A 5115-nucleotide genomic window follows, 5' to 3' on the forward strand; every position below is an offset into this window, starting at 1 on the left:
CAAGATTAGAATTGGATTGCTTCCGGGGCATAGCTGAGTAGGTTACGACAGAGTAGAGTTGTTAAAAAAGGACAAGCGGGTATAAAATAAGTGAAAAGAACAGATACATAAACAACTGTAGCTGCTGAAAGGTTCAAAAGTGGTTCTAAAATCAATTATGAATTTTTGATTAATTAGAGGTCATGATATACTACTAGGTTCCACTCATGATCAATCAATAATTAATGGTTAAGTATGAGTGGCAACTTAAAACTTATAAGGTCATACACACTACAAGATTATCCAAAAGATATAAAACGAGTTTAAGAATTAGATTCTCAAATCGAGAGAGAATGAATCTGGTTGGACTAGACAAAGGACAAATATAAAAGATATTTTATCAAAATGAAAGTACCACGTCTTTTGAAGATAAAGTGAACTCTCTTTGATTTAATTATAACTAAATTGGTTTGGTTTTCATTAAAAGGTGATTTAGTTTTGAACTAATATGGTCTAGTCTTAAACCAAACTTAAGGCTATTGGTTTGGATTTTGGACTAATGGATACGGGTTTTAGATTCATGAATCAAATCCATTAGTGATCTATAAATAGATCTAGATGGAAGAGAAAATTAACAAATTGGAAAACTTAAAGGTTAGGTTTTTTCTCTTCTCCTCATTACTGCCACCCCTTCTCCACTTTGCGGCCACCGACCACCCAAGGGAGTAGCTGTCCAAGAGGACCAGTTGTTGTGTTGTTGCTATCTAAGAGTGCCATCGGTGGACTCTCTTCCACTGACCAGCTATCGCTCTCGAGAGAGCACCAATTGATGGTCACAGTGTTGGGATCGTCTCGGTGCAATGTGTGTGTTTACATGTTTTGCAAACATGTACAGTGAAAATATACAAATAATTAACAGTAATTATCATAACACATGCATGCAAATATAGAAAATAATAGAGTACAAAGTATGATAGGAAATTAAAATTTTATAGCATAACAAATTATTCAACGCGTACCTTATTGATGACGTTGAGCAAAGTTGGTATCAATCGAGCGGTCCTTGCCGAAGTACCGCCTTTATTGGTGATCAATGACAAGCTCTCATCTGGATGACTTCTGAAGTCACGAGTCACATCATCGTCTTCGGTGCTAGTCGATGATCGAGAGCGATTGATTCGAGAGAAAAATCTTATTTCGAAAACCATGCAATAATATTTATCGCGATCATTTCCAGGGCTTTTAACTATCATCGAAAATCGTAATCCCGGTGTAGTTTTTAGTGGTCAATCTTTGATCGTCGATTTAGGGCAAATGGTCAGAACCTTTCTGACGATGGAACATTTTCCAAAAGCTTCACAAGCTTCTAACAACAAACCTAATGGTAAAACTCTCGGCACCAATTTGATAGAAAAACTCCTAGCAACAACTTGATGGAAACCTCCCCGCAATAATTCAATGGAAAACTCCCCGCAACAATTCCATCAGTTACCCTTTACTGGTGGTCGATGGCAGCTCTTCACAAGGGCTTCGGCGACTAAACACCAAGGTTCGACGACTTCACAAGCCGCCGACCGTGGAGGCAGGCTCCGACAAAGGGGTTGCACTAGGGCAGGCTCCAACAAAGGGGTTGCACTCGGGACGAGGAGAAGCCAAACAAAAAAAGTGGGTTGGCGGTCCACCATGGCTCCGACGAGCAGAGCAAAGGAAGAAGGGGGAGTGGCATGATCAAGAAAGCAAATCGTGGCCAAGCTTCCTTGTATCTCACGCTCATGAAGTTTGGCCGCTAGTTGGGAAGGAGGAGGCCGCGGTTGGGGTTCCTAATCACTGGCGAAGGAGGAACGCGACGGTCGTGCTCGGGAGGCACGTGGGTGGAGGTCCCCTGTTCCTCGCGGCACGCGATCGTTGTGACCAACGGAAAGCCGCCGGTGCACGTGATTGAGAGAGGACAATGTGACGACGGCAGTGGCACTTGTGCTCCGGCTTCTCCTCCCTGCAGTCAACGACAATCGCGCGGACGGGGAAGCGATAGATGACGTCGCGGCTTAGGAAAGCTGCAGATGGCGTCGCAGCTCGAGAAAGTGGAGACGACGGTAGTTCACTAGTCCGACGGCGCACCCGGGTCCTCCATGCGTTGGTGGCGTTTGCGTGGACGAGAAACTAGAAGCGGCGACTTGGGGAGAAGATAAATAGCTCCTTGATTCCAGAGGCTCAACAGCACACAGTCGTGCCTTGTTTCCAGGGGACCGACAACGCATGGTTTGATAGCTGAGGCATATAAATACCCCCCCCCCCCCCCCCCTCATTTGCCCTAAAAGAGGGGAGAGACCTTGAGAGTCATAGTGAGCCACCATAGACGTCATTCGATGCAAAAATCGATGATCTGTCCATCCTTTTGGGGCTACTCCGTCTCATCCATCCACCGTCGATGAGAAGATTGCAAGGCAAAGAAGAATAGATCCATTGATAAGTTTTATTTCCTTATTTTAGGATTTAAATGTATTTCTTTACATCTTCTTTGCATTGTATCCTCTCCGTCATGGAGTAGAACCTTAGATTCTATGATGTAGGAGGAATCGAGATGTATTATGGATGATTATAACTATGGATTTGTGTTTACCATGTTCTATGATATATTTGTGCATTTGTTTTATGGATATTGTGTCTTATGCTTATTTGATGATATAAATGTAAATGGTATGAATCTATAAGGATGAGGATGAGTTGTGGTTTAAGGAAATTTTAAGATCGTATGACTAGGGTGTCTTGTGACAGAAGTTGAACCTTTAATCATATTTTTTGATTATTAGAGAGAGGTCCTTAATTGGATACCCGGTGATAGGGGGTAGGACACTAGTAGTATGCTGGAGTGTCCGATGACAGCGGGAGAGCTATAACCAGGCTATCTGGGGTCATATCGAACTAACAATCGTAATATTAGAGGATTATTGATTTTATTCCAAGGAAACCTGATGAGGTCTAATTGGATATTTTGATTAGAATCTCTACAAATGTGTAAACATTGAAGAATGGTAAGAAGTCCATAGTCAATCAAACATAATCTCGAGGAATCCGAAGTCCTAGGATCGTTTTCACAATCCTGTCACTAGTTGAATTTACTTCGATTGAGGTTTAGGAGCTCGACTACACTCTCACTTTCTCCATCTCAACCCAAATTTATGTGATCTCTCCACTCTTCTTGTGATTGTTTAGTGATTGATTCCTCGGTCCCTGTGGTCGATATCTTTTATTACTTGACGACATTCTGTATACTTGCGGAAGCCCATCAAAGAGTCCTAGTGGTCAAGACACCTCAACTTCCATGCGCCCAGAGTGGTTCCAGGCGCTTGGATTTGGATAAGCGTTGCGGAAGACAAAGTTCATCCAGAACCTCCACGTCAACATACAGGAGCTCGAAAAGGGATACAGGTGCCTAGAAATGCCGAGTCAGCAGCGTCGATTGTGGATCGGCGGACAGCGTGGAGGCACCTGGAAAGGTTTCCAGGTACCTGGAAACCCCTATATAAGAGTACCAAAGGAGACCCCTCAGAATAATAATTCAATGACAACCGACGACTGTCTACGCGTGAAGCAACATCCAGGAGTGTCGTCATAACGCCGAAGTGGTGCACGAGAAGTCTTCTTTCCTTCTACTTCGGTAAAATCTAAATTGATTCTGTACTTCATTTCTAAGGACAGTAACATTTTTAACGTTGTGATATTTTGTAATCGTTAAACTCTCTTTCGTAAGAGGGGAGTTATTTAGTTGATTACCCAACGTAAACGATCAAGAGATCATGGGCCTTAGAGTAGCAGCCTGTGGATGTGAACCAAGTAAAACACCTGTGTTCGTGTTCTTTGTCTTTGTGATTTACATTTTTGTTGCATTTATTATTCTGATCGTAAGAATTCACGGGCAAATTTATGAAAATAAAAAATGCTACCGATAGTACTATTCACTCTTCCCTCCAGCGCTCTCAACGATCCTACAATTGGTATCAGAGCGAGGGGTGCTCGAACATAGTGCAACCACTGGTCGAGTAAGTTTTCCAAACTTTTTGAATTTTCATCGATTTATTTTATCTTTCTCCCGCACTGCTAATCCAAGACCAAGTCTTGGAACAGTTTTGTTGTTTATTTTTGTTCTAGAATTAAATGGCTCATCAGGAAAGATTTAGTACCGCAAAGTCACCTCTGTTCTCTGAGGAGGACTTCATCTACTAGAAAGGTAGAATGGAGTACCACCTAAAGACATAAGTGGAAATGTGGATCGTCATTCAAACAGGATTCACAATCCCGATCGATAATGACAGTCTACCACAAACTTGCGACAAATGGGATGCGGCCACAAGGAAGAAAATTGAAGCAGATGCAAAGGCAACCCAAACATTTCAATGCGGGTTGACCAAGGAAGAACTGAACAGAGTCGAACCCTTCATCAGTGCCAAGGACCTATGGGACAAACTTATTGAATTACATGAAGGCACATTAGATACAAAGGTCAGCAAGAGAGATCTCCTTATCAATAAATTGTACAATATCAAGATGATGGAAGGGGAATCAGCAAGTGGACTTCACGTGAGAATTAAAGACTTGTTGAATGGACTGCACGGGATCGAACAATCCATTGAAAATTGGGATGTCATAAGGTATGCACTGAAAGCATTCCCGAGGAACACTTTGTAGGCATCTATGGTGAATGTTTATAAAGTCTCCAGGGACCTTTGTAAAATAAAACTTAATGAGCTATTTTCGGAATTTGAATAATATGAACAAACTAATGTCGTAACGGAAGATAAAGGTATAACTCTAATTGCAGGACCAACAAAAGAAAGAGAGGTCCAAAAAGCAGAAGGAAGATGAATATGAAGAATTATCATTATCAGATTCCGAGAGTAACGACAAAGTTACAACCAAACTAGTCAATCTAGTTTGGAAGATGTTATGGAAAAAGCACGGAATAAAGAAATCTGAAGTAAAGAAGATGGTGCAAAAAGTAAATTCCAACAAACCATCTACCAACAAGATGGATCTCACCTGTTATGGGTGCAAGAAAAAAGGTCATTTCAGATCCGAATGTCCCAACCAGAAGAAGCAATGCAAGTTAAAGAAAAAGACACTCAAAGCAACGTGGGA

Source organism: Curcuma longa, chromosome 2 (assembly GCF_044706935.1).
Source record: "Curcuma longa cultivar G26 ecotype Majalengka, Jawa Barat chromosome 2, ITB_CL_G26_1.1, whole genome shotgun sequence".
In the NCBI taxonomy this organism is placed as follows: Eukaryota; Viridiplantae; Streptophyta; class Magnoliopsida; order Zingiberales; family Zingiberaceae; genus Curcuma; species Curcuma longa.